Source organism: Acomys russatus, chromosome 7 (genome assembly GCF_903995435.1).
Source record: "Acomys russatus chromosome 7, mAcoRus1.1, whole genome shotgun sequence".
NCBI lineage: Eukaryota > Metazoa > Chordata > Mammalia > Rodentia > Muridae > Acomys > Acomys russatus.
Window position 1 is genome coordinate 18,303,136 of NC_067143.1, and position 11,257 is coordinate 18,314,392.

Genomic DNA, 11,257 nt, shown 5'->3' on the forward strand with positions numbered 1-11,257 from the left:
AGGAATAGTTCCCTGGGTTGCAGTGGCTGGTTAGGCTTCTGCCCAATCAGGTCCACTCAGGCTGTTTCAGTTCCACCCAAGTGTGTGGGAACAGCCAACTGGGGTGGCTGGCTAGGTTTCTGCCAGATCCCTTCCTACCTTGCTACCTTAGATTAGTCAACTTGTGAGTGCAGCTATGGAGCTGTAGCTGGAGAATGTGTCCACAGATTCCTGGGTACTATATGGGTGTTGGGTCCCTCTGTGAACTGTAAGGATGATCTGAGGTCAGATCTATTCCAGATCCACACTCTCAGCTCCCCCTGGGCCAGCAGACCCTGTTTATGTGTCACCCACCGATCTCTCAGAGAGGGAGAGAGAAAGAGCACAGGTACAGCACAGCTAGGCTATGCTGAGCTTTGGATATTGTGCCCTCATGGTAGTCAGCCCCTGGCACTCTCTGTGGACTACTGGTGGAGAATGACATCAGATCCACACATTTTTCTCAGTTTTCCCCAGGCCAGCAGCTCCAGACTCTGGTTCTTCACATCCCGCAGTACAGTCCCAGATACTAGTCCATGATATAGAACATGGCTGCAGCTCATAGGTGGGTATGGGTCCAGACTCTGGAGACTGGGTAATGGTCCTCTGTGGGCCAGCTGGATGGACTGAGGCCAGTCCCACCTGTGCTCTGCACTGTGTGGACCCCTCTCACCTAGGGCTCTCCAGGTCTTGTGGTCTGTAGTTCCCAGCCAGTTCCCTAGTCTCCATCCTGCAGATCAGATACTGTGTGTGTTGGGCACCACAATCTTGGATCCCCTGCTCCACGGATCTCTTAATATAATTACTGACTTTTGATATGCAAAAAGAGTTGTTTTGCATAGAGAAACTGCTGAATTTACTCGTGTTAACTCAGAATTGATTTATATGTATGTAATTGCATTAGGCCATCAAAAGTAAAAACTATCCATTATATATTATTCATATTCAATCTCATACAGGTCAATTAGCATAAGGAAATGAGGTTATTGACCAATTACTAATAGGAAATGCATTCGAAGCCTCAAAACTTTATGAAAAACATCAAGTTATCAGTAAAGGTTTAAATAAAAAATATTTTATCACTTTACAATAAGCCAAAGAAATAATTTAAAAGAGTCCTAAGTGCTGTCTGTATAATCAAACTCCATTGCCTGATGGAAGCAACCCTAGAAGTACCAAAAGGAATGAAGTCTGGTGATGGATAAGTTTCATTTTGCAGAATTTGGGAAACAAAGGTATGTGCATTATACCATTGATACATATTCAGTGTTTCAATGGACAGCTGTTTTAAGTTCTGAAAAGGCTGATTGTGTAATTATATGTTTATTGGAAATAATGGTAATTATGGGGCTACTTGCACAAATTAAAACTGATAATGCTCCCACATATGTATCCAATAAGATGAAGAAAATTTTATGTAATTATAATATAAAGCACATTATTGGTATACTACACAAACCTCCTCAACAAGAAGTTGTAGAAAGAGCTAATTATACTTTAAAAGAGATGCTTACTAAGCAAAAGGAATGGTAAAGGCCTCAAGGAACAGATTAATAATGCTTTGTTGACTCTAAATTCTCTTAATATTGGCAAATAGGAACAACAGTAGTTGAGAGACATTGGGTTATAGAACAACTGAGTAACTAGAACAACCGATATACTATGAGAATCTGTTGACAATAAAATGAAAACCTTCAATAGTTCTTGTAAAGTGTATATATTTATGCTTATATATCTACAGGGAATGAAAAAATATGGTTACCAACAAAACTTATAAAGAGTAGATCTGACCAGAAAAGACTTCCCACTATCTGAAATATGAATGTCTTTGCATAGCAAGGGAGTCTTATGGGTTACCTGGTCCTCATGGCATGCCATCTTTTCATATACCATGGATATTACAGTTCAAACAGACTTATAAAGTTGTTAGATGCCTTTAAACTTTGTTTATTTTCAGAGTAAAAGACCAGGTAATAATGAAGACAAAGTATCCTAGGTGATTCAGTCTTACAAACTGCCTCAGCTATTGTTTCCTCAAGAATTTCCATTCAGATTTACTTCAAAAGGGCTAGCCCAAATGATTGATCCCACAGAGCCTGGACAGAAAAAGATACAGCTAGCTTTTCTAGCACTTTGCCAGTATTCTAACATTCTCAGGGTACCCAAAAGATGTTTTTACCCTCAAAGACAAAAATAATTTTAAGAACACAACGTCCCTATTCTCAATAGGTCAGGTGAGTGTTTTGGGTGGGTTACAAATGTTTGTTATTGTCTAGAAGGATTAGTTATAAGTTAGTAAAGGGCAGATTTAGGGATTTCTTTCTTTATTCTTTATATGCTTCTTTCAGTCTTATATCTCTCTTATCTACTATTAGGGGAAATGAGGGAAAAGGGAATTATAAAAGGGGGAAATAGAATTATAGAATAAAAAATAAGATTATTGAATCTACTAGCTTCAAATATTTTACACTGGTACAGTATATTGATAAAAATTTAAGATTATTTTGTTCTTTTTTATTTTTTATTTAAATAATTAATTCAGATTACATCTCAATTGTTATACCTTCACTTGTATCTTCCCATTTCTCCTTCCTGTTCCTCACTTTTTCACCCTGTTCCCCTCCCCTAGGTCTGTGCCAGAGGGAGACCTCCTCCCCCACCACATGATCACAGTCAATCAAGTCTCACGTGGGTAGCCTGCTTACCCTTCCTCTGTATTCAACCAGGCCTCAACTCCAAGGGGAAGTGGTCAAATAGGGGACACTAGAGTTTATGTGAGATTGAGTCCCCACTATGCTCACAACTGTGGAGAATGATCTGTCCATTGGCTAGATCTGATTAGGGGATCTAGGTTTACTGCAGGCATTGTCCTTGGTTGGTACAGTAGTTGTGCAGGCCCAACAAGGTCCAGATTTGCAAGCCTTGATGCTCTTATTGTAGGGTTCTAGGACTGTCTGGGTCTTTCTATTTTTCCATTGTCCCTTATCTCTCTCACCTGAAGTCCCAATAAGAAATACCAGCATCTGTTCCAATCCCCTGCTGAGTGAACACTCTCAGAAGACATCCATGTTGGACTAGTGTCCCATTATAAGTGAATATATACCATGTGAATTGTTAACTCAATCACGATGATCATTTCTAGTTCCATCCATTTTCCTGCAAATCTCAAGATTTTCTTGTTTTTAATACCTCAGTAGTATTCCATAGTGTAAATGTACCAGTTTCTTTATCCATTCTTCAACTGTGTGACATCTGTTATTTCCAGATTCTGGATATTACAAATAAGGTTGCTATGAACATGGTTCAGTATATGTCCTGGTTGTATGGTGGATCATCTTTCTGGTATATTCTAAGGAGTGCAAGAGCTGGGTCTTGATGCATCCCTAGTCTCAGTTTTTTTCATAAAGTGCCAAAATGATTTCCAAAGTGGTTGTATGAGTTTGCACTCCCACCAGCAATGAAGGAGTGTTCTCCATTCTCTACATCATTGCCAGCATGTGCTTTCACTTGAGTTTTTGTTCTTATCCATTCTGATGGGTTGAGATGAAATATCAGAGTGGTTTTTATTTGCATTTCTCAGATGACTAAGGATGTTGAACATTTCTTAGCCATTCAGTATTCCCTGGTGAGAATTCTGTTTAACTCTGAACTGCATTTCTTAGGATATTTGGTTTGGTGGTGCTTAATTTCTAGAGTTCTTTATATATTTTGGATATAAGACCTGTCAGATGTAGGGGTTGTGAAGATCTTTTCCCAGTTGGTAGGCTGTTGCTTTGTTATGTTGATAGTGTCTTCTGCCTTACAGAAGCTTCTCAGCCTCATGAAGTCCCATTTGTTAATTGTTGACCTTAGAGCCTGAGCTATTGGTGTTCTGTTCAGGAAGTTGCCTCCTGTGCCAGTGAGTTCAAGGCTCTTCCCCACTTTTTCTTTTAACAGATTAAGTGTGTCTGGTTTTATGTTGAGGTCTTTAACCCACTTGGACTTGAGTTTTGTGCATAGTGATAAATATGGGTCTACTTGCAGTTTTCTAAATGTAGACATCCAGTTAGATGAGCACCATTTGTTGAAAATGCTATCCTTTTTCCATTGAATAGATTTGACTTTTTGTAGAAAAATCAAGTGTTCATAGGTTTATATCTGGGTCTTTGATTTGATTCCATTGATCAATCAGCCTATTGCTATGCCAGTACCATGCTGTTTTAACTCACTGTTGCTCTATACTACAGATTGAGATCAGGGGAGGAGATTCCTCCAGAGGATCTTTTATTTTACATCATTGTTTTAGCTATTCTTGATTTTTTGTTTTTCCTTATGAAGCTAAGAATTGTTCCTTCAAGGTTTTTAAAAATTTGTGTATTATTTTGACAGGGGTTGCATTGAATCTATAAATTGCTTTTAGTAAAATGGCCATTTTTAGTACGTTAATTTTCCCAGTCCATGAACAAGGGAGATCTTTCCATCTTCTGATGTCATCTTCAAACTCCTTCTTCAGGTATTTGAAACTTTTTTCAAACAATTCTTTTACTTGCTTTGTTATAGTTAGTCCTATATACTTTATATTATTTGTGGCTATCATGAAGGGTGTGGTTTCGTTAATGTCTTTCTCAGCAGGATTTTCCTTTGTTTACAGGATGACTACTGACTTTTTTGAGTTGACTTGGTATCCATCCACTTCACTAAAGGTGTTTATCAGCTGTAGGAGTTCTCTGGTGGAATTTTGGGGGTCACTTATTCATACTATTAGATCATCTGTGAAAAGGGATAATTTGACTGCCTCCTTTCCTATGTAGATCCCTTTGATCTCCTTTTGTTGTCTCATTGCTCTTGCTAGAACTTCAAGTACTATACTGATTAGCTATGGAGATAGTGGGCAACCTTGTCTAGTGCCTGATTTTAGTGGTCATGGTGAATAATATCTTTGATGTGTTCTTGGATTCGGTTTGTGAGTATTTTTTTTTGAATGTTTTTGCATCAATGTTCATAAGAGAAATTGGTCTGAAATTCTCTTTCTTTGTTGGATCATTCTGTGGGTCATTCAAGGTTACTGTTGCCTCTCAGAATGAGTTTGATAATGTTCCATCCATTTCTATTTTTTAGAGTAGTTTGAAGAGTATGGGTATTAGTTCTTCTTTTTAAGGTCTGGTAGAAAGTCTGAACTGAAACCATCTGTCCCTGGGCTTCTTTGTTTGGAGACTTTTGATGGCTGCTTCTATTTCTTTAGGGGCTATAAGATTATTTATTTTGGTAAGTGGAATCCATCAAGAAAATTGCCCTTTCCCTTTCGACTTTAAAATTTTGTGGCACATAAGCTTTAGAAGTAGGACCTAATGATGCTTTGTATTTCTTCAGTGTCTGTTGTTATGCCTCCCTTTTCATTTCTGATTTTGCTGATTTGTATAGTGTCTCTCTATCTTTTAGTTTGGCCAACAGTTTGTCTATCTTGTTGATTTTCTCAAAAAAAAAAAAAAAAAACCAGCTCTTGATTTTGTTGATTCTTTGAATTGTTCTCTTTGTTTCTAATTTATTGATTTCAACCCTGAGTTTGATTATTTCCAGCTGTCTTACTCCTCTTCAGTGTTTCTGCTTCTTTTTTTTCTAGTGCTTCCAGATGGGTCATTAAGTTGCCTATATGAGATGTTTCCAATCTCTTTATGAAGGTATTTAGTGCTAGGATTTTTTCTCTGTTGATATCTCCCACTATTAATGTATGGGGATCTATGTATGATTTAAGCTTTATTTATGTTTCTTTTACAAATGCCAATGTCCTTGTATTGGTGGAGTAGATGTTCAGAATTGTGATGTCATTTTCATTGAATTTTCCTTTGATGATTATGAAGTGTCCTTCTTCATCTCTTTTGATTAATTTTGGTTGAAAGTCTATTTTATTAGATATTAGAATTTCTACACCAGCTTGCTTCTTAAGTCCATTTGTTTGGAATACCTTTTGCCAGGCTTTTAACCTGAGATAATGTTTCTAATTGTAGTTGAGATATGATTTGAATGCAGAAGAATGTTGAGTATTGTTTATGCACCCATTCTGTTAGTCTGTGTCCTTTTATTGGAAAGTTGAAAACATTGATGTTGAGAAATATTAATGACCAGGCACTGTTAAGTTCCTTGGTTTTGATGTTGGTTATGGTAGAGCATTTGTGTATTTGTCTGGTTATGGTTTTCTGCCATGAAGTTATCTATTTCCTGTGTTATCCTGGTTGTTGTTTGATCCTCCCAATCCATGAGCATGGGAGATCTTTCCATCTTTTAATATCCTCTTCAATTTCTTTCTGTAGAGACTTGAAATCTTTCACTTCCTTGGTTAGAATTACACCAAGATATTCTACATTATTTGTGGCTACTGTAAAGGATGTACTACCCCTAATTTCTTTTTCAGCCCTTTTGCCATTTGTATACATCAAGGCTACTGAATTTTTAGGAGATTTTGTATCCAGCGAGTTTTTTGAAGGTGATTAGGAGTTCCTTGGTAGAATTTTTGGGGTCACTATGTATACTATACACAAATAGTGAAAGTTTGACTTATTCCTTTCCAATGTGTATACCCTTGATCTCCTTCAGTTGTCTTATTGCTTTATCTAGGACTTCATATACTAAAGAAATATGGAGAGAGTGCACAGCCTTGTCATGCCCTTGGTTCTAGTCAGATGGATTTAAGTTTCTCTCCATTTGAATGATGGTGGCTAATGTCTTACTGTATATTGCATTTTTTATGTTTATGTGTGTGCCTTGTATCCCTGCTCTCTCCAGGATGTTTAACATAATGGGTGTTGGATTTTGTCAAATGCTTTTTCGGCATCTAAGGAGATGATCATGTGGGGATTTTTTCTATTAGTTTGTTTATGTGATGGATTTCTGTATATTGAACCACACCTAAATGCCTGAGATGAAGCCTACTTAGTCATGGTGAACTGTCCCTCACCATGTCTTTTGATTAGTTTGGTTGAAAGTCTGTTTTATTAGATACTACAATGGTGACTAAAGTTTGCTTCTTGGGTCTGTTTGCTTGGAATACCATTTTCCAGCCTTTTCCTGTAAAGTAATGTCTATCATTATTACTGAGGTTTGTTTCTTATATGCAGCAGAATGATGGCTCCCATTTTTGCATCCCTTCTGTCAGCCTGCGTCTCTTTATTTGGGAGCTGAGACAGCTGATATGGAAAGATATTAATAACCAGTGGTTATTGGTTTCTGTTTTTCTTTGATGTTGTTGTTGTTGTTGGTAGTAGTAGTAGTAGTAGTAGTAGTAGTAGTAGTAGTAGTAGTAGTAGTAGTAGTGTTTTCTTTTGGTTTCACAGATGTGGGTTTATTTATTTTCGTTGTTCCCTGGGTAAAATTACCCTTATTGGGTTTGAGTTTCCTTCTAGTATTTTCTGTAGGGCTGGATCTGTTGCTACATATTGATTAAACCTGGTTTTGCCCTGGAATATCTTGTTTTCTCCATCTATGGTGATTGAAAGTTTTGCTGGGTATAGTAGTCTTGGATGGCATCTATGGTCTCTTAGTGTCTTCATGACATCTGTCATTGTCTCTGGAAATGAAGTCAGGTGTGATTCTGATAGGTTTGTCTTTATATGTGACTTGGCCTTTTCTCTTGCAGCTTTTAATATTCTTTCTTTGTTCTGTACATTTAGTGTTTTGATTATTATGTGGTCAGAGGATTTTCTTTTTTGGTCCAATCTATTTGGAATTCCATAGGCTTCTTATTTATGGGCATTTCTTTCTTTACATTGGGGAAGTAATGGAGCTAACTACAATATATTTAATAATTATCACAGTTTTCTGTGCCCTCTCTAATAAAGTTAAAAAATAAATCATACTTAGTAAGGAAAGAGCTGAAAGGTGGAATGCTAAATTATAAGCAATAAGAATAGAAGAAGGAAAAGTGTTCTTCTCAATAGAACAAAATTGATGACAGCTGGAACTCAGCACTCTCTGGCAACAAGATGTTTGTTAGCTACTTCTGCTAAGGTCCCACCAATACAGTATAACACATCTAAATTCCAAGGAATAATAGACAGGGGCTTTGCTGGTATCGCATGAGATAAAACAACTGACCCAAAACTTAAAATTTTGTTTCTTTTCTTGATTTTTGCTTTAAAGCCCTTGTTTTTCCCTCTCTATAACATTGTAGCATGATCTTCAGCCCTCTGGACCAGTATATCTGACAGACATATTTGTGAGGCAGGAACTAATGAGGACTTACCCCGTCTTGGCAGAGGTTCACTATCAACTCTGCCTGCATCCAAGCTTGCCCTTTTATGGCAGATTTCAGTCTGTCGTAGAAATGAGGAAGTTTTTCCCAGTGGCTTGTTTGCCACATTTGAAGCCATCTCCATAAGGAGGTTCTTTCATGCTTATCATCCTTTTTGAGGTAGGCTGGGTGTTGCCAGGAGTTAACCTGTCTCATTGTCAATGAATCTTTAAAATAATAAAAACATTTTGAATGCCATGTTTTGTATGTCTCTGATGTTTTTGAAGACTTTATGTAACTATTTTACCTTATCTTTCTATAGAATGATATCTATCTGTTGCACCTAAGATGTAGATTTTTGTGATAAAAATAGATTAGTAATTGATATGACCATGATTTGAACAACTAACAATTAACTTGTGTGATGTATTTATCCTAAACAGCCTGCAATAGCACTCTCAAAGTATTGGAAGTAAACCCTGTATTATAATTCACTTATATGGGTACAATACCTCATATTAGAGTAAAAATATATATAATGTGTATGGAGAATGATATAAATTTGAATTCTATACCACTATATCTAAAATTAAACTTATTTTGTATCTATATACAAAATTCTATACCATTGAATTAAAAATAAACATGTCAGTGACAAGGCATTAAGTTAATGTTGTATCTTCACTATATATCTCTATATTCTTCCTTCTTTCTTTTCAACTCTATCTCCAAACCTAAAAATGGAAGATAAAGGAAAAGAGAGACTTCCTTAAGTCTAGCCTTGTTTTCTCTCTAAATAAGATCAATAATAACTTATAAACAACTCCCATTGAAAATAATCCTCTGTAGCCCAAGAAAGCAACCAAAAACTTTCCCAACCCCATTTAAAGGAAATGGGGATTTTTCTCTTAAAGTTTCTTCCGGCTGATTTCAGATGAATAATACCTTTCTAGGGGCCAAAATAAGATTGGAGAAATGGTTAAACAAGCTAGGAATATAATTTGTGGTCCAGTTTCTATATGTTGAGAAATTCCAGGCTTAATTAGAGTCCTCTGGGGGACAGTCTGAAATGCTGGACCAATTGAGATCAGAAGCTTTCTTTGAAGATATCCTGTGAGCTGTCTCATTCCGATGAGAAACAACAACTGAAGCACTTGTGCAAGGACATGAAGGATGCAGGATGTCAGTGTCCAGGATGCTCAGAGGCACGAATCCTGTCAGGTATGATCCAATGTCAGCGTCCTGTTCTTTTGTTCTGAAAACATATAATTTCTCACAAGCATTATACAGTCCTAAAATTATAAATGTATAAGATGTGCGTAATGCACAGAACAATTAAGGCTGGTTCTCTGCTCTTTATTTTTATTTTTTTATTAATTTATTCTTGTTATATCTCAATGTTTATCCCATCCCTTGTATCCTCCCATTCCTCCACCTCCCCATTTTCCAATTATTCCCCTCCCCTATGACTGTTCCCGAGGGGGATTACCTCCCCCTATATATTCTCATAGGGTATCAAGTCTCTTCTTGGCTACTTGCTGTCCTTCCTCTGAGTGCCACCAGGTCTCCCCCTCCAGGGGACATGGTCAAAGGTGAGGCACCAGAGTACGTGAGAAAGTCGTATCACACTCTCCACTCAACTGTGGAGAATATTCTGACCATTGGCTAGATCTGGGAAGGGGTTTAAAGTTTACCTCCTGTATTGTCCTTGGCTGGTGCCTTAGTTTGAGCGGGAACCCTGGGCCCAAATCTGCCTATCATATTGTTCTACTTGTAGATTTCTAGGACCCTCTGTATCCTTTTATTTTGCTATTCTCCCATGCGTCTCTCATTTAGAGTCCCAATAGGATGCCTTCCCCTCTGTCCCAGTTTCCTGGTAAGTGAAGGCTTTCGTGGGACATGCCCCTTGGGCTAGTATGCAGATATAAGTGAGTATATACCATTTGATTCTTTCTGCTTCTGGGTTAACTCACTCATTATGATCATCTCTAGCTCAATCCATTTATCCACAAATTTCGGGAATTCCTTGTTTTTAATAGCTGAGTAGTATTCCATAGTGTATATGTACCACAGTTTCTTTATCCACTCTTCTACTGAGGGACACTTAGGCTGTTTCCATATTCTGGCTATTATGAATAAGGCTGCTATGAACATGGTTGAGCAAATTTTCTTGTTGTGTGCTGGAGCATCTTCTGGGTATATTCCAAGGAGTGGAATAGCTGGGTCTTGAGGAAGCCCTATTCCCATTTTTCTGAGATAGCACCAGATAGATTTCCAAAGTGGCTGTACTAGTTTGCAATTCCCACCAGCAATGAAGGAGTGTTTCTCTCTCCCCACATCCTCGCCAGCATGTGGTGTCCGCTTGAGTTTTGATCTTAGCCATTCTGATGGGTGTAAGATGGAATCTCAGAGTTGTTTTGATTTGCATTTCCCTGATGACTAAGGAGGTTGAGCATTCTTTAAGTGTTTCTCAGCCATTTGATACTCCTCTGTTGAGAATTCTCTGTTTAGTTCCAAGCCCCATTTCTCAATTGGGTTATTCGTTTGGTAGTGTTTCATTTCTTGAGTTCTTTACATATTTTGGATATTAGACCTTTGTCAGATGTAGGGTTGGTGAAGATTTTTCCCAGTCTGTAGGCTGTCGCTTTGTTCTCTTGACAGTGTCTCCTGCCTTACAGAAGCTTCTCAGCCTCATGAGGTCCCATTTATTAATTTTTGACATTAAGGCCTGGGCCGTTGGTGTTCTGTTCAGGAAGTTGTCTCCTGTGCCAATATGTTCCAGGCTCTTTCCCACTTTTTCTTCTAAGTGGCTTAGTGTCTCTGGTTTTATGCTGAGGTCTTTAATCCACTTGGATTTGAGTTTGGGCAAGGTGACAAATATGGGTCCAGTTGCATTTTTTACACATAGACCTCCAGTTAGACCAGCACCATTTGTTGAAGATGCTATCCTTTTTCCATTGAATGGATTTGGCTTCATTGTCAAAATCAAGTGACCATATGTGTGTGGATTCATATCTGGGTCTTCGATTCGATTCC